Source organism: Onthophagus taurus, chromosome 7, assembly GCF_036711975.1.
Source record: "Onthophagus taurus isolate NC chromosome 7, IU_Otau_3.0, whole genome shotgun sequence".
Lineage (NCBI taxonomy): Eukaryota > Metazoa > Arthropoda > Insecta > Coleoptera > Scarabaeidae > Onthophagus > Onthophagus taurus.
The window spans coordinates 3,400,798-3,420,711 of NC_091972.1; the positions used below are offsets into that span (position 1 = coordinate 3,400,798).

General features: G+C 35.8%; 1 protein-coding gene and 1 long non-coding RNA gene across 3 annotated transcripts in view; both read right to left on the reverse strand.

The window, feature by feature from the left end:
- LOC111422118 (Neuropilin and tolloid-like) overlaps positions 1-19,914 on the reverse strand; it is a 198,194-nt gene that overhangs the window by 117,660 nt on the left and 60,620 nt on the right. The window lies entirely within an intron of this gene.
- LOC139430862 (uncharacterized) lies at positions 668-14,442 on the reverse strand. The gene is made up of 2 exons (XR_011641239.1): positions 13,645-14,442; positions 668-11,246 (listed from the first exon to the last, which is right to left on the reverse strand). It is a non-coding gene; the product is annotated as an uncharacterized lncRNA (long non-coding RNA).

Here is a 19,914-nt window from a genome sequence, read left to right on the forward strand (position 1 = left end):
TCTTAGATTGACATCTCCGGTACGTAAATAATGAGTTAGGCCCGCTTTGTTTGGTTTATACATATTTTTCTTTCATATTCGGGAGCAGCGGTTTTTGGGTCAGACGTCTTGTTCAATTTCTCTGCAAGATGTTGATGGATTTATCGCAAGTGAAGCCAACACATTGACTTCATCCTCTTGCAGGCCATTTTGGTATGTTTTTGCACGTGGTTTGGGGATGGACCAAAAATCTATTAAATTTTCTGCTAACCGGCTGAAGGTTTTTTCGTGCGGTTGTCTTCTTTCTGGATATCTTGTGAAATAAAATTCCGCGGCTAACGTCGCATTCTTATCTGATAACTTATAGCATTCCATTATGTTACATTTTTCATAATTTTCGAAATTCATTGTAAAGTTTTATTCAGTTTTGTTATACTTTGACACTTAACATGCTGGTGCATCGTACCACCACATAATGCCAGAGTTGTTATCGAATTTTTAAATACAAACTTTGGTAATTATTTGATACATTATGTTCCATCATAGTATGTATGGTTATCACCATAGCAACATTAACTTTTAAATATATACATTAGTTTTAGACAGAACAAAATGAATTTTTGTTAATTATGCTTAATATACTTCAAGTTAAAGTTTTATACTGAAGACGTCGACTTGGAATAACTAAGTTTTTTAGTTTTACCACCTTTATTATTAAACACATTTTCTTTAAAAAAATTACAAGTTTATGAAATCTATCCTAATTACTGGAAACAAGAATTTTATGTCAATTATACTAATGAAATGTATGCCAAGAAATAATTTAGGGCAGTAGGTTATACAAAAGACACGCGTTTTAAACTGGCAGACTGGACTCATCGTGTATAAATAAATTGTATTAAGAAATTACTTGAAGGCCATTCCGAAATTAACGCCGAGACGAAGCGATCTGCTCGCTTACTTATTAATAACCCGTTATTGGCCCGTTGTCTGGTGGTCCTATTAAAAGGTGCTGTGTAAAACCGGAATTCGGAATAAATTTTTAAAACTTCATTTCTGGCAAAAATCGCGTCCCCATTCCATTTGCTTCTCCTTTTTATCGCCGGACCCCACGCGGTGTACATTTTTCAACAAACTGAGAACAATGTGTAGCGTATCGCGTATTCTCTGGAGTAATTTATATGGACAGGGAGCGGCTGTAGATCCGGAATTAACGTGAACTTCCGCACCGGTACACGGAAAAAAATGGATGTCGAAATAATTTATGAGGTCACTGTTAGCCAACGATCTTGTGTTTACTCGACAGACTTTGGTATTCCCTTTCTAAAGTTTCCATAGCGTAAGTAAAATGTTCTCGACTCTTTGGCGACATTGAAAAATCAATATTCATTTTAATGAAGGTAAATGTTTAAAACTTATTAATTCATTTTAAAATGTAAACAGATATTTTATGAATGAAACACTTATAAAAGCAAAGTATACAAAACGCGAGTTTCATTTTAAACACTCACAAAACCGCTGATATCAATTCTGGCATCTAACAATAAATCCAAGTTTATGGATTCTAACTTTGGAGTTCATCCAAGTAGAACAATATAAAATCAAGTCTTTCGAATTTAAGTAGTGAACAACATAATCAATATTAAGAAAGAAACTATATTTATCTTCTTTATTTGCTTCAACAATCTGTAGCGTAAGAGAAGTCCCCACTATAATCTACTGCAATATTAATATTTGCAGAACGTTGAACATGATGCTCCTGCAATATGCTCGCGCACGATAAATCACACTCAGAGACGAGACTTTCAGCTACTTTCATGTAGGGACCTGAATTTTCCATTTAGTTCCACAAGCTTCTGTTGAAAAGTTACTCTCTTCGTACAAATAAAACATGTGATATGTAAAGCTCATATTTACATTCGACGATTGCATGATTGGTATACGGCTTGCGGTTGTCCCATCGATTTTAGTACTAATTAATCCAAACGCGTGTCGTCGGCTGACACGCGTCACTAATGTTTGCCGGTAATTTCGGTTTGATTGAACGACTGGTTCAGCTACGGATATTATGCGGCTAGAATAATGTCAATGTTATAGCGTTTCAATTTAAAAATGTTTACACTACAATCGCAATCTAAACACAAAGAGAGAACGAATAAAGTTTTAGGCAATTGTCAGAGTTTTGGCACAGAGTTCACTCTCCACTAGAACAGAACTAATTCGGAGAGAAGATTCCTTTAGTGATTTTCGTGGTTTACCTCTCCTCTTGGAAACTCGCACCGTCGAATAGGATGCACGTGTACGCCACGTTTTCCCCGATGGGAATTAATTTGATTTATTCACGACTTTTGGCCATTAGCCCGAAGCACTTCTTCGTTCAAGGAAAACCTTTCACCTACCCGCACCTACACAAAAACTAAATGGCTGTACGGGAATTTTCACTTGGGCGAGTAATCCTCAAATCCCTTCCCGAAATAAAGGAGAAAAATTGCTCGACGTTCTGGAAACACTTCCAAGTAATAAGACGAAATTAAAACACAACTAACGTTAAAATAACAATAAGCTCTAAAAAGAGAAACGAACGAAAGAACTAAAATATTCTAAAATTTATTATGTAATTTCATTCTTTCTCACAATTTTCCACAATGAAATTTCAGAAACGACCACAATCTTCGCGCAATCAGGACACAAGACAAGAGTGTTGCCGATTCAATGAGAACGACTGAAGTGGAAATCACCCTATTTCGATGTTATAAGGGAACAATCACGACATGGTTGGTCATACAATTGGAGGTGGAATCTATTTCACAAACTATTTCCGAAAATTTAAATTAAACAAGTAGCCCACAGCAATACGGTCACGAATTGCTTAGAATACATGTAGAGTCGGTTAAGTGTGTCTTAAGCCGTCTAAGTTGGAATCTTTGCATAACCAGGTTACCAACAGCCCTAAGTAGGAGAAAGGGCCGTAGATGGCAAGTCGCGACCAACTAAGATTTACAACAAAGTTCTCGGATTTAGCAATTTACGCTGGATTAACTTAGTCGGACTATGAATTATGTTGCCCATGGATGGTGTATAAGCAGTGATTAAGAGGTATACGACAGTAAACAACGGAATACAAATTTTGATGACTTTATGTAACTTCATATTATGTATTTCTATGTACGATAAATAGAAATTAAAAAGATTAATTAAACCAGATCATATTATAAAAAAGAAAGTAGAGAATTCGATTTTGCAATGATAAATGGGCGCTAAAAAGCAGAGTTGAAAAATAAGTAGCAATATTTAACATAGCTGAACATTGAAACACTATTTTCTACATTTAAACGGATTAATGATTATGTTCCATATTAACTCTGCACTTTTATTTACAGTGTAATGTATAATGTAATGTACAGGGTGGGCCAAATTGGGCACTTTTAAAGGGAAATTCCTATTTCTATAAAAGATAGAGTAAAAATGATACCAGTGTCTGAGGCTCGATTTTTATAAGAAACTTAATGGCGAAAACTGCATATCGATATCTCTTACGGTTTCAGAGATACAGAGTGTTTTTCAAAAAAGTACATTTTCGAAAAGTCGTCAAAAGTTTTTCTTATTGATAAATCTTCTTTTCTGTGAAAACATTTCCAAAGCAACTTTTTATGTAGAATTCGATGGAATAAGTTACCTTCTTTTAAAACAATATTTTAGCAATTATTGACGTAAAAATGCCTTTTTAGATGGAACACCCTATATATTTTTGCAAATTCGACGAGAGTATAAAATTTCCTTTCCAAAAATATAGCACACTTGATATTTCGTTCAAGTCTTCTTCCCCGTCTTCATTCAGTATACAGGGTGTATCTGAATGACTGCAACAAACTTCAAGGGGTGATTCTTTAGTGAATTTTAAGGGTACTTTAATATATGAACCATGGGTGACTTCAGTTTAATTAAGGTTTAATTCTTTTTTCTCAAAAACCATAAACGCTTTTGCATTTCTGCGAAAATTTTTTGTATGCAGATGATAAATACATTAGAAAAATTTTACATAGATAGATGAAAGTATTCTAAAACTTTTTTGTCTCTCTGAAATTTTTCCAAAAACGACTAATTTTTGAGAAAAAAAAATAGTAAAGCAAACACTGCCCGTTAAACAATGGGGTTGTCGATCAAAAGATGGAATGAATTTTGAATGAAATCTTAGTAGGCGTTGCAAACTTTGTCAGAAATATTTTTGACGTTTAAATGTCAGTTTTTCTTACTATTATTATTGTTTTTCAAATTAATTTTTGAATAAAGTTCTATCGTATTTACGCTCGTTCACTCGACGTTTCAAAATTTTAAATATATTATTCCCCAAATTTCTTTTTCCTAGCGTTTATGGTTTTTGAGAAAAACAAATTAAATTAAAATTTTCCGCCATTTTTGGAGGGGTGTAGCTCGTTAGGGGAGCCGAAATCGTCCATGGTTCATAATCAAAGTACCCTTAAAATTCACTAAAGAATCACCCCTTGAAGTTTGTTGCAGTCATTCAGATACATGCTCTTTTAATCTGCTCCGTATGTTATAAATCACCCTGTATAAGTTTTTGATCTTTTCTTTTCAAATTGGCCGCTAGTTTGTAGATTATGTCACAATCTTCTAAAAATATCATTAAAAAGTTGCCGCCTCTCTGGATATCGTTCATGATATAAATTTTCGAATCTACATAAAAAGTTGCTTCGGAAATGTTTTCACAGAAAGGAAGATTTATCAATAAGAAATCGTAACCGTTTCTGAAAAACACCCTGTATCTCTGAAACCATACGAGACATCGATATGCTGTTTTCGCCATTAGGTTTCTTATAAAAATCGAGCCTCAGACACTGATACCATTTTTACTCTATCTTTTATAGAAAGAGGAGTTTCCCTTTAAAAGTGTCCAATTTGGCCCACCCTGTACAGGGTGTCCAAATTTCGATGTGTTTGCAGGGTATCTCAGTTATTATGAAAGATAGAAAGTTGCGGCTTTCGCGAACCTGAGCTACTTTTTTGTGAAACTTACAATGGCGCAAACCAAATTTTCGTAGCCCTCTTCGTTTTTGATATACAGGGAGTGTTTCAAAATTTACGATTTTCGGACACCTCCTGTATCTCGGCTATCAGTAAACGTAAAAACGGGTTCTAATAGATTTTTGCACGTAGAATCCAATGGTGCACGTAGAATTTTTCTTGTCATCACGGTTTTTGAGTTATAAATAGCTGAGTATTTTAGAAATTGAGTATTCAGTATTTGAGTTATGTTTATAACTCAAAAACCATAATGACTAGAAAAATTCTACGTGCACCATTGGATTCCACGTGAAAAAATCTATTAGAACCCGTTTTTACTTTCTTACTAAGTTTACCGAGATAGCCGAGATACAGGAGGTATCTGAAAATCGTAAATATTAAACACTCCCTGTATATCAAAAACGAAGAGGGTTATGAAAATTTGGTTTGTGCCATTGTAAGTTTCACAAAAAAGTACAGGGTGGACCAACTTGGGTAGTTTTAAACGGAAACTCCTATTTCTGTAATAGATAGAGTAAAAATGATATCAGTGTCTGAGACGAAAACCGCATATCGATATCTCTTACGGTTTCAGAGATACAGAGTGTTTTTCAAAAAACTGCATTTTCGAAAAGTCGTCATAACTTTTTCTTATTGATAAATCTTCCTTTCTGTGAAAACATTTCCAAAGCAACTTTTTATGTGGAATTCGATGGAATAAGTTACCTTCTTTTAAAGCAATATTTTAGCAGTTGACGTAAAAATGCCTTTTTAGATGGAACACCCTATATATTTTTGCAAATTCGACGAGTGTAAAAAATTTCCTTTCCAAAAATATAGCACACTCGATATTTCGTTCAAGTCTTCTTTGAAATATACAACTTTAAAGCTTATATGTGCCGTTTTTGAAAAAATAGGCTTTGGAAATAAAACAAAAACGAGATTATATTTATAAGTAGTGAATTAAATGAATTAAAACATAAATTCGTAAACAAGAAGCAGATTAAATTAATAGAACTTATTATAAAACAAGAATAAATATATAGCAACAAATAACAACAAAAGTAAACTCCTTTTCTATAGAAAATGTTCAAAATGGTTTGTGTTATACACAGTATAGTGATAAGCTCAATGAGCCTAAGTGTTGCAAAAGCGTTCACAACTGCAGCTTCTAATTGCTGTCAAGAGTTTATTGGCTGTTTATAGATAACATCTTTCAATCTTCGCGCCACCCAACGAATAGAACCTTCATTACCTAAGCAACAATCACCAAAAGCTGCGATTAAAAAATTGGTGACAATAGCAGCATGTTATGTTGAAAAAATACATTTCACAGGTGCGTTAGAGGTAAATCGTCAATAACAGGTTCGATTTGTTGCCTAAATATCTTCAAATATTTTATTTGTGCTGTGCACCACCACTACTGACATACGCTTCATCTGTCCAAATACAATTTAAAGAAACATTGCGTTCTTTGTCACATTTTCCCGAGAACTATTGGCAAAAATTCATGCGCCGTTCAAAATCTCCTGCTTTGAGGTAATGGACTTTGCTAGTTCTGTATGGCTTAAATTTGAATTTTTTCAAAATCCGCCTACCTTTGTTCTTGGAATTTCCGTGGTTACACTCAATTGCCGCGTTGATATCTGTGGATTATTTTCCATTGCCCCTAAAACTACTACTTCTTCTAATTCCCTTCTCTTCATTCAGTATACAGGGTGATTTATAGCATACGGAGGAGACTAAATGGGTAGGTACTTGAGGTCAAACTGAAGAGATTTTCTTAATAATGTTTTGTTAAAATCTTAATAGTTACATAGATATCGCATGTTAATTTTTTAAATAAGTTAGCGTCAACTTTTGACAACCGCTGATATTTACTGATATCGTGGACGTATGTCCTCTGTAGCGGCAGTGATGCGATGTCGTAGTTCGTCGATTGTATTAACCTCGGTGGCATATACTCTATCCTTCATGAATCCCCATAGAAAAAGTCCAATGGGTTAAGATCGGGACTACGTGGTGGCCATGGAATTAGGTCCACCTCTACCAATTCATTTTTGCCGAAAAGCATTATCGAGGAAATCTCGTACATTACGACTAAAATGTGCAGGATAACCGTCGTGCATAAACCACATCTCACGTCGCATAAGTAGCGGAATATCTTCCAGGAGTACTGGCAGATTTTCTTGTAAAAACTGTAAATAAGAAGTTCCATTAAGAGTTCCTGGTAATTCGAAAGGTCCTATTAACGTATTGTTCACAATTCCCGCCCATAGATTCAGTCTGAATCGTTGTTGAAAAAGCCTTGAGGAATAACGTGTAGATTTTCGTCCGACCACACATGGGAATTGTGAACATTTAGAACACCATTTCTGGTAAAACAGCATTCATCCGTTACCAGTATACTGTCCGCAAAATCTGCTGCTCTGTTGGTACGATTTAGTAGCCACTCGCAAAATTGCAACCGCAAAGGATAGTCAGCGGGAGTCAGTCCTTGCACTTTTTGAAAATGATAGGGGTGTAAACCGTTACTTTTCAACGTACGCCAAACAAAATTCTGGGATACCCCGAGTTGGTGAGAAATTTGACAAGTACTTCGATCCGCTTCCACAATTTCTAGAATTTCTTCTTCCACATTCACTCCATGTCTGTTTAGTCCACCGCCACCAAGACCTTTCTTAGGTTGCAAATTTCCTGTCTCTCTTCCCCGCTGGATTAACCGAAGAAAAGTGTTTTCAGAAGGGATCTGTCGATTTGGATATCGTTCTAAATACAGACGTCTTGCGTGTGCATCGTTTTCTCCAGCAGCTCCATAAATAATAAGCATATCTACGTATTCTTCGTTACTGTACATTACCATTGTATTTTTTGATTAGTAAAAATTCTAATTTTGACGTTAAATGACATTGATTATTAAAATTAAATGACATGTCCGTTGCTAGGTAACCAAGTCAACTGGATTGACAGCAATAAAAACATGGTATCAGCGGTTCTCAAAAAACAAACACCAGTTTTTGAGTGATTTAACAAATTTTTAAATAGCCGTAACTGTCATATTACAAAGATTTTATTATTGGTGCTAATCAGGCATTGCTTAAGTAAACCCCGAAATATTCGCAGTTTGAATTTAAACGTAGTGTAATACTGTATATCGTAAGAAATGCTGGGCAATTAATTCAACTTTAATGCTCTATATCTTTGTGATTATTACGTTGTAGTCAAAACATTATTAAGAAAATATCTTCAGTTTGGCCCCTAGTACTTGCTCTTTTAATCTGCTCCGTATGTTATAAATCACCCTGTATAAGTTTTTGATCTTTTTTTTTTCGAATTAGCCGCTGGTTTCTAGATTATGTCACAATCTTCTAAAAATATCATTAAAAGGTTGCCGCCTCTCTGGATATCGTTCATGATATAATTTTTTTGCAGTCTCTGTATTCTCCCAAGATTGTATAAAACATACTATCATGTCCCATTTTACATAATTTTTATATGACATTATTTTGAAAGTTGATGACATCTAAGTAATGCTCTAACGGTAAGCACTAACACTAAAACTTGAATCAAAATTTGACAGATACTCATAAACAATGCATTTGTTTTATTGACGCCGTCAAAGCCCACTAGCCTACTAGTACGCAATTCAAAATCTTAAAAGTTTGAACGAGATATCAAGTGTGCTATATTTTTGGAAAGGAAATTTTATGCTCTCGTCGAATTTGCAAAAATATATAGGGTGTTCCATTTAAGAAAATCATTTTTATGTCAATAACCACTAAAATATTATACAGGGTGTTTCTGGATAACATCCTGTATCTCTGAAACCGTAAGAGACATCGATATGCGGTTTTCGCCATTAAGTTTCTTATAAAAATCGAGCCTCAGACACTAATACCATTTTATTTAAAACTGTCCAATTTGGCCCACCCTGTAGCATGTAATAGAATTATATCTATTTCATGATGTAATTTTAAACAAATAGATAACTCAAGATACTTCACTGGATTTATTGACATTGCTTTAAACTTTCCTTGTGTAAATATTCAATAAGTAACGAGTTCGACTATCAAAGACCATTAATTTGAACTGAATATGTATTTGATTGTGAATGTAAACACGTAAGTAAGTACTTTACGTTGGTAGTGCACAACGTTAGGTTTAAATCGGAAACTAGCGTTTCAGTTTCTGGCCGGCAGATTTCGATCGATGCGTCCGCACTCACCATGCCATGAATGTTAGCATCGCTAATCTGAACAATATTCGTGGATAATGCAAGCCACATCTCGATTACTCGGCCTCTATCGCCATAAACGCAGCTGGCGTAACCTCTGACCCGTTGTTTGTTACCGAACTACTGCCCACAGTCTGTGCGACTTTATTTCCGAACTATCCAACCCTACGTAGTTTACTATCTCGGTTACATTACTTCGTAGTAAAGGTATTGTTCATGCCTTTGTTTCTCTCTTCATATTGATTAAAATCTCTGAAAGATCAGTTCAAAGCAACAACGTTTATCCTTTTAGAATCGTTCTATTTTCGTTTGGTCGAAATGAAAAGGCTAAAAACTGGCAAAAATCAACATTGCTTTTAAATTGGAAAGGCAATCGTGTACCGGTTTTGTTTATTTCCGCCCGGACGGATACAAAGCGTTGCTCTCGTCCAATCTTTCGCTCGTTTGCGCGTCGGAACGAGTAGCGAGCACGTACGCACGAAGAAAAATCAAATGAAAGTACGATTTGCATGCGAAAACCGTTTCAAGAGATCGCGCGCGGGAATCCGGGCTGAAACAGTGTGACTTTTAACGAACCGTTACGTTTTACGATACGGCAATACGCGATAAAATTGTCAAGAATCGTACAAAAAGTTTAATGACACATGAAAATTTTGATCAAGTAATTACTTATCCTGTTATCCAAATACCTAACATTAGATTATATTATTATAGATTTTGATCAATATAATGCGAGGTATTGCGCCTGCCCGCACCTGTTTATTCCCCATTACACTAATAACAGCACACTAATGCGATGGCTATTACAATATAAAACAAGTACCAATAGCGTGACTGATGTAATCGACACGTGAAACTTTGCTTATTCGTCGGCGCATGCAATTTAATTACTTAAATTCCATTAGGGTAAATTAACAACTAAAAGCTGATTATCCTTATTAAATATTTTTAAAGTTATTTGTAATTACATTATGTGAATTTCAACATTCACATCGTTCTTTTGAATGTACAAAACAATAAATATTCATTGGTGCTTCCCCAATTTGGGGAGTTAGAATCGATCGAACGAGGGGTTGCGAAGGGAAATTAACCTGGGGATAAGTCTTAAATTAAAGGCCCTTAATTATCGTTTTGCGTAGTAATAAACTGGTGGATTTGCCAGCAAAACAGGATATTGAAAGCGCCAACTCTAAATGTTTGAAATCAATTTCCTAGGTAAATTTCTACATTAAGTTAAAATAGCGAAATTGTATCTTTGTCTTCGTAGAAGTTGCGGAAAAGGTGACTATAATAAATAAATTTAAAAAAATCATCTGCATATTGAGCTGAATATGGAAAATTTTTATCGATTCATAAATTACTAAAGCCAAGTAGCGCCTGTCTGGAAAATTCGATTTGAAGCTTTGCATTCACGGCAAACTGTGACTGAATATATAGAACTGTACCATTTCGTTTTATATGGAACACTCGGTGTCTTGTTTATGTCGACTTATAAATCCAATTTTAAATGTATGTAGTTACAACTTTCAAAAATTCATTTACTTTGCAATCACGATGGTGAAAGTATAATGATATTCAAAGTGCATATTTGAATTGAAAGCATATTTAAATTTTTCTTTATGTAAATATTTGTAATCTCATCGTTTTGAGATAATCTTGTTTTGAAGTATACTCTTAACACATTCGCTGCCGATTACACCTATAGGTGTATTATACGGTGTCATTAGAGGCGCCGGATACACCTATAGGTGGTTACTGTATAGTTGGTTATATATACACCTTCTTAATTTTTGATGCAAGTGTTTTAGTATTTTTAGGTTAGTTTTCTGACAAGGTAATTGTTTTTCAATTGTATATTGTCGTTTTGAAAATGGAGAGTTCCTTCCAAAATCTTCAGGTTCGAAAAGAACATTAACAAAATACCAGCAAAATACTAGTACGCGACCGCTAACAGAAGATGAATTGAGACATATTTTATAGTCTGAAGAAGACGATAGTGACGATAACTTTTCTGTACAGGGTGTCCCAATTTCGATGTCCGCATAGGCTATCTCCGAAACTAAAAGAGATACAAAAAAAGTAGCTTACATGTCATGATCTCGTTTTTCGAAAAAATGCTAATGCCGAAAACTCCGAACAGCTATCGTCTTTTGTTTTCGCCCTATCGGCAAAAAGTGAAAATTTTGCGAAAACGACAATTGCGAATATCTCACTTATTATCAACGATGGAGTATTATAAATAAAACATTATATGGGCAACTTTTTACGAAGAATTCAGTGGCGTAGGAAGAATTTTTTTCCCATCTTTTATTTTCGAGATTTTAGACGTAACTTTATTTTTTTAAATAGAAACCATAGTTGGCTATGACCTAAAATAATTTGGACTAATTATTTTCTTCTGATAACAAATATATATAGTTTGTAGGGTATATTTCTTATAGTTATTGAATAATTAATAAAAATTCATTTTGTTCTATCTAAAACTAATGTATGTATTTAAAAGTTAATGTTGGTGATAACCATACTATGATGGAACATAATGTATCAAATAATTGCCAAAGTTTTTATTTAAAAATTCAATAACAACTCTATCATTATGAGCTGGTACGATGCACCAGCATGTTAGGTGTCAAAATATAACAAAACTGAATAAAACATTACAATGAATTTCGAAAATTATGAAAATGTAACATGATGGAATGTGGAATGCTATATATTATCAGATAAGAATGCGATGTTAGCCGCGGAATTATATTTCGCAAGGTATCCGGAAAAAAGGTAACCGCACGTAAGAACCTTCAACCGGTTAGCAGAAAATTTAATAGATTTTTGGTCCTTCCCCAAACCACGTGCTAAAACACACCAAAATGGCCTGCAAGAGGATGAAGTCAATGTGTTGGCTTCACTTGCGATAAATCCATCAACATCTTGCAGAGAAATTGAACAAGACATCTGGCTCAAAAGCCGCTGCTCCCGAATATGAAAGAAAAATATGTATAAATCATACAAAGCGGGGCTAATTCATTATTTACGTGCCGGAGATGTCAATCTAAGATTAGAATTTTGTAGATGATATTTAGAAAAATTAAATAATCTGCTGTTTTTTCAAAATGTCATCTGGACCAATGAAGTCTCTGACTGTTCAAAGAAGGTTGGGGTTCAATGTATGGTGTGCCCTTTTAGATAATAGAATGTTGGCATATAGTATCTACCATAAAAACTTAAACTCAGGTAATACCCCAATATGTCAAGGCAGCACATCGTGCCTTTGGTCGACAATTTGCCATTAAATAAGTCTCAAATGATATATTTTCAATATGACGGAGCACCAGCACATAATGCCAGAGTTGTTAGTGAATTTTTAAATACTACTAGGTACAACCTTTGGCAATAATTGGAAACAACGGGCACGTTCAGCCGGTGTCAACTGTTGAGTTGCTATATTAGCAGGCGCGGCTGAACGATATGCTAAGTCAGCGCTGTTACGCAGCAGTTTAGTAAATATCTCAACGTAAGTAATCTGCGCTTAGTTTGTCAGCGGTTGTGAAATTCTAGGTTAGGATTAATATTTTTTGTTTCTCCCCTTTAATTTTGAAAACTGGCAGAACTGTATAAAATGAAATGAGCCTTAAAATCAACATCATCATCCATTATCTCTTGTAATAACACAAAATTTTCAAAAATATTATTATTGGCCATAGTTTTAGGTTATGCTGAACTGCTAATTCTCAATTGCTTGTTCAGCCGATTTCGTTCCGCTGTATTAAAGCTCATACAACTAGCTGACTGATTTAATTCAACTGTTGACACCTGCTGAACGTACCCAATGTTTTCCATCATGGTATGGTTATCACCATAACAACATTAAGTTTTAAATACATACAATAGTTTTTGAAAGAACAAAAAAAATTGATACATTATATTCCATCATAGTATGTATGGTTATCACCATAGCAACATTAACTTTTAAATACATACATTAGTTTTAGATAGAATAAAATGAATTTTTGTTAATTATTCAATAACTATAAGAAATATACCCCACAAACTATATATATTTGTTATCAGAAGAAAATAACAAATTATTTGAGGTCATAGCCAACTATGGTTTCCATTTAAAAAAATAAAGTTACTTCTAAAATCTCGAAAATAAAAGATGGGAAAAAAATTCTATCTACGCCACTGAATTCTTCGTAAAAAGTTGCCCATATAATGTTTTATTTATAATACTCCATCTTTGATAATAAGTGAGATATTCGCGATTGTCGTTTTCGCAAAATTTTCAGTTTTTGCCGATAGGGCGAAAACAAAAGACGATAGCTGTTCGGAGTTTTCGGCATTAACATTTTCTCGAAAAACGAGATCATGACATGTAAGCTACTTTTGTATGCGGACATCGAAATTGGGACCTGTACATAGCGATGAAGGACATACAACAAATAGTGACAGTGATAATAGTTATGGAATTGACGATGTACAGAACGAAGTGTTGCCAAAAAATAATTCTAGCGATGAAAATATGACATGGACTGAAGATGCATTTGTAAACAATATTCAATTTGAGGGCGCACAATCATTCTTCCCAAATATGCCGAGACAGTCAATCTTCTTTCATCAGATAGAACACGTGCACAATCTCGTATTAGACAATGGAAACATCTTACAACAGACGAATTGAAAATATTTATTGGTTTGTTGCTACTGTCTGGTACAGTTCAACTTCCTCGACTATCAGACTATTGGAAAAAACACTGGTTGTATAGAAGTTGCTTCTCCAACTATATGTCAAAAAATAGATTTTTACTGATAATGAGATGTTTGCATTTTTCATCTGATGACAAAAATAACAAAGCCCGTTTAGCAAGAATACGGCCCGTTATGGACCACTTCAATACTAAAATGCAGTCTGTTTACAGCTCTGGAAAAGAACTTTCCTTGGACGAATCAATGGTATTATGGAGAGGACGATTAGCTTTCCGTCAATATATAAAAAATAGGAAACATAAGTACGGCGTGAAACTTTATATGTTGACGGAACCCAATGGACTGGTACAAAAGTTTACAATTTACCATGGCTCAACGGATGTGTTGGGTGGGGCTGGACATACATCAAAGGTTGTTCAATACTTATTACAAGATAGACTGCATCAGGGACATTCTGTTGATATGGATCGGTATTACAATAGCTACGAATTAGCCTCATACCTTCTCCAAAATAAAACATACTGTACTGGAACCCTAAATATAAGAAGAAAAAACAACCCACGAGCCATCCAAGAAGCAAAACTAAAACCAGGGGATAACAAGTCCTTATTCTATAATGGAGTGCACATTGGTAAATGGAGATCCAAACGCGACGTCCTGTATATAACGACTGAATATGGAAATAACATGGCTGAATCCAGAAATAAAAGAGGGCAAGTAACACTAAAACCTCTTGCAATTATCAATCACAATAAATACATGTCAGGCATTGATCAACATGATCAAATGCTGTCGTATTACCCCTGTGTCCAGAAAACAATGCGCTGGTACAAAAAAATCTTTATTCATGTATTACAAATGAGTGTAATAAATTCTTACATTCTGTACAAAAAATATTCAGGAAATAGAAGTAAGAGTATTTATAAGTACCGATTAGCACTTTTGACCCTGCACGAATTACGAAAAATAGAGAAAACTACTGAAGAAGTATATCAAACACCTGATCAAACAATTAAGAAGATGAAAAGAGTAGTAAGAAAGGAGTGTAAAGTTTGTAGAAGTAACAAGAAGAGGACTGCAACTATGTACATTTGTAATTCCTGTGAAGGTTCGCCTGGTTTTTGCGTTAAATGTTTTTTTATTTACCATAAGCAATAAATTATAGAACTTACACCTATAGATGTAATCGGCACTGGCAACGTCATTTTCGTTAGAAGTGCCGGGTGCACCTATAGGTGTTTTTATAGTGAATAATAATAATCATAATTGTGTTAACAATTTAAATAAATTATATCTATAAATATAATGGCAGCGAATGTATTAACAGATGTTACAATCGAAATATGAAAAAAAAAATAGATTTTTTTAAACCTTTACATAGCAATACCCCCATAAATTCTTTATGCACTCGCGATATATTTTCCTTATCCTGTATATTTTTATAAGTTGAAAGCACCTTTTTCACTCGAACACGAAACTTGAATCCTCAGGAATTGGTTTGGTGGAAAGTCACAGTGTTGCCGGTTCTCCGAGCAATATACCGGGCACCAATATCGTCCCGTCTGCGTCTGTTCTCATAAATCTAGCTTTGGATCGTACACCGCTCGATTTCGATTAGTTCGTTACAAAGTGCTATATAGTATCTTGCTCTTTACAAAGAGAGAGAGAGAGCGAGTGAGATGTAATTTCGAACTTTTTGATCAGTATGCAGAAGTGCCTATCAATTACCAGCACTCTCGTTGTTGAAGTCAGAGTAGTTCCGAATAAATACGGGAAAATGAAAAGCATCGCGTGTTGAGTTGAAAATGAAAAGCTTTCATTCCCACCTGTTTTAATATCTTTTAGATATTTTATTTTAGAATGAAACTAAACATAAAAAGAATTGATAAATGGTCGTGTTTAATATTAATGTCCATTGAGTAAACGGTGCCCCGAATTTAACATTATCGTCTTTTTTTTGCTGTTTTTCTAGTCTAGGTTTCTCCCCTTTTTCCACTCGCCCTCGTTTTTAGAACGTTTCTTGAAAGGTTCGTCGGTCTGGGGTCAAATCGGGGTGTGAATGCGAGCCAATTCACCCCTAATCCTTACCCTTTAACCCTTCGCGTCAAGGAGCGACTGTTGTATTTTTCGAGTAAATAAGCGCACGTACCAAAATAATCGTTCACAGGATTTCTTACCGAGTTTTCTCATCAACAAAGTGTAAACGAATGTCGTTTCTGTTTTTCGATCCGACACCCTGAACAATGTGTCTTAATCTTATATAGAAAATAAAGTTTTTTTTTAGTTGTTTTTTGAAACAATTTTTACATTTCGTTGCGCAAATACAGGTGTAATAAATTTATCGTTACCACATCGAAACTGTCCTCTCACATCGCCTTTTTTTTCAATACCCTCTCGTCGCCGTTGGGGGTAATGCATATTACTCATACGTTTCCAATTCCCAATTGATATTCCCTGGCCAATCTGAATTTATTGTTCCCAATGCTCCGCTCGGCCTAATATATGTTCTGTATGCGGACGCGACCCGACCACGTTTCAGTTTTCATTATTCCCCTTTCCTTCACTTCTATTTCCACACAAATACGTACAACATAGAATCCGGAAAAAATTGGAAATTGTATGCCGGCGCATACAATTTCCATTTTCACCTTTCTCATCATCGTAATACAAGGATAATGGGGCAGAGGATAAACATAAGCGACTTCACGATGTCATCTCCTCCACTCCGAATACATACGAAAATCGATGACAGACGTGGGAGAGTTTAATTTCATTTTATGTGTTACAATCGGACTCGGAATGAATTAATTTTTCACACTTGAACGAACGTTTATATTTGTGTTACATTTAAAATAATGTTTACCATATTTTATTTAAACAATTTTATCATAATTGTGTCAATTGATAGTCGTTAGTTATATTTAGTTTGCAAATTGGATGAAAACGTTAATTGAAATTATTAGTTTATAAATTGTACTGCAACAGTAGATTTCATATAATTTAGAACTTTACGCAAAGTTCTCTAAAACTGAATTAAAACAAAGTCAAATTAATTCTCTCTTAACTACCTTCGTATCAATAAAAGTTTTAGTCCCATAACTTTATATAAATAACTCCAATAAAACAATGGTGATGTAAAATTACATTAAAAACATTCTGTTTATGGTCTCTCATTTGTATTAGAGTAGAATGTTATTAATCAATTTCGACGCGTCAGGTCGCGTGCTTCGTTTAGATCCAATCGTGTGGTAATCGAAAACTAATGAAATTTGGTGATAGTGGATGCCTAGCCTTAAAAACTGCGGAGCTGTGCACGTCGCGCGTTGCATCGCGTCGGGTTAATCGATACTACATGTTTTACTGCAACACCAAAACTGAAGTTTGTATAGTGGGTTATTACGAAAGCGGTTCGATGTGTTGGGTGTATTTTGGGTTTTGTGCCTGTGAACGGTTTGTTCGCTTGACGAGGTTTTGTTGTTTTCGGGGATGATGAATGCGAACAAACCCATGATGTTTGGCTTACTACTTTAAAAACAATTACTGATTGATGAAGTAATGTTCAGGATTTTATTTTTTACGTGAATACCAAATACTTTCCATTAAGGGAGGCTTAATATTAATAAATGGCAGTGTTGAAGAGCTTTTTTATCACAGAGGCAAAAAATTAAAATTAAACATGTCTCTTGCATATGTTCAAGAGAAATTACTAATTTTAATTTGTATAAGTTGACTTAAAAGTAATACAAGGTGCTTACATCCGCTTACTTAAGTATTACAATATTATTTTATGCTATATCATACATGAAGAAAGGAATTAATATTTAAAATCCTCTAAGATCCTCTACCCTCCTCTCCCCTTTCCACACCTTCGCCTCCTAGCCCCGATCACCTCCCTCATCCATCTTTTGCCCTCGCCCCCTGCTCCCAAAATCTGTTTTCTGTCCATTGCCTCCTCCCTTAGCTCACTACACCCTCTCAGCATGTGTTCCAGCCTCTCCCAATCCTCTCCACACAGCCTACACCACCTCTCCACATCGTCCGCCCAGTACCTATTCCCCTCTCCTCATTTCCACAGCGGAATCTGGCCACCAATCTCTTCCCTTCATCATCCCCTTCCATCAACAACTACTTTGGCAGTTCCTCTGCCACTATCTCCCCATACCTTTCATTGTATCTCCCTTCTCGTATCTGTGACCTTCTTTCCTGCCTCTGTATATCCATGTCCCTATCTCTCAGTTCTCTCCACATTTCACCTCTTTCTGCTCTTCTGTTCTCGATCTCAGTTAGTGAGTATCCCACTCTTTTATAATATTCTTCCCTGTCTCCTTCCCAACCCAACCCAACCCAACCCAACCCAACCCATAAATCAGCCTCCTCTCCTTAATTTCCATACAGCACTCTCCCAAGATCCTGCAATGCGGTCTTGCTTCTATCATTTCCTCATACTTCACTGCTCTTCTCCCTATCTCCACCCTTACTGCATTCACCTTAACCTCCTCCCTCACTACATACCCTGGAATCTCCCTTGCCAATCCTAGTACCCATCTCCAATATCGTGTTTGTATATCCTCCAGCAAACCTTGTTCTCTCCATCCCCATACTTCTGCGCCGTACATCATTGTGCTCCTTACCAAGCCATCAAACATAACCTTTCTTTTTCCCACGTCCCTCCCTAAAGTTCTTTCCCCCCATCCCCAAAAATGTCCCATCACTCTGTTCGCTCTTTTTGCCATCGCCCTCATGTGCGCCCCGACCTTATTACTTTCCGCGAAACCATATTCCAGGTTCGTGTACTCTTCCACTTGCTCTATCTCTCTTCCCTGCCACCTCCATTCCTCCTTCTTTCTTCTCCCTTTGCAGAACTTCATTATCGTTGTCTTCTCGACGTTTACCTCCAACCGCTTCGCCTTAAAATATCTTTCCAGGGACCTCATCATCTCCTTGGCATACGCCGCACCTTTATTCCTCCTATCACCACCCCACCCATTTGCCCCTTCGCAAGTCTCTTTTCCAAGTTCGCCGTATATATTGCAAATGGGCACCCCTTTCTCAATCCCTTTGTTGTAAAGAATATCTCACTTAACTTTTTCCCCACTTTAACCTTGTATATCGTCTCCCTGTACATCTCCCTATCTACTAGGTGTTTCAGAATGTATATATTGTCAATTGCCCCTCTTCCCTTCCTGAATCCCGCCTGCCCATTCGGCAACAATTCCCCCCTCCCCATTTCCTCATCCAACCTCCCCACCACTATCTTTGCATACATTTTGAAAGTTGTGTCCAACAGGGTGATTCCTCTATAATTGTTCACAACCCTTTTACTCCCCTTTTTATACAGTGGGCATATTATCCCCATCCTCCACCTGTCCGGAAACCTCTCCCCCATCCATACGTCGTTTATTACCTTCCATAGCTTCTTCTTCACTGTCTCCGTCGCCTCCAACCATGCCTCATTCCGGATCTCATCCTCTCTTGGTGCCCTTCTCCTCTTCAGTTTCCTCAACACTGCCTCCACTTCTTCCAGTGTTATCTATTCTCCTTCTTGTACCCCTCGTTCTACCTCTGCCAGTCTTTTCTCTGTTTTCTCCCAACAATCCCATAAAGAAGGTTCTCCATTCAGTCATTTGTATATCTCTGATGACTTCCTCTCTTCCCTTCCTCATCCTCTTTAAGTATCTCCATACCTCATTTTCCTCTTTCAACTCCTTAATCTTCACAGCCTTCCTTTCCTTCAACTCCCTCTTTTTTTTCTTGAATTCTTCTTTGTATTTTTTCCTGGCCTCTATATATCTATCTATCTCTACCTCCCCTCTCTGCCACTATCTCAATTTCCTTCTATTATATGTTTGATGAGAACATGAGGTGACTCATTTACCGCAGATGATTTCATTGGTCTTTCCACGACGAATGAGTCAATACATCTTACTTACGCTTTGCTATCTAATTGTTTGCGGTTGGAGAAAATACGATTTTTA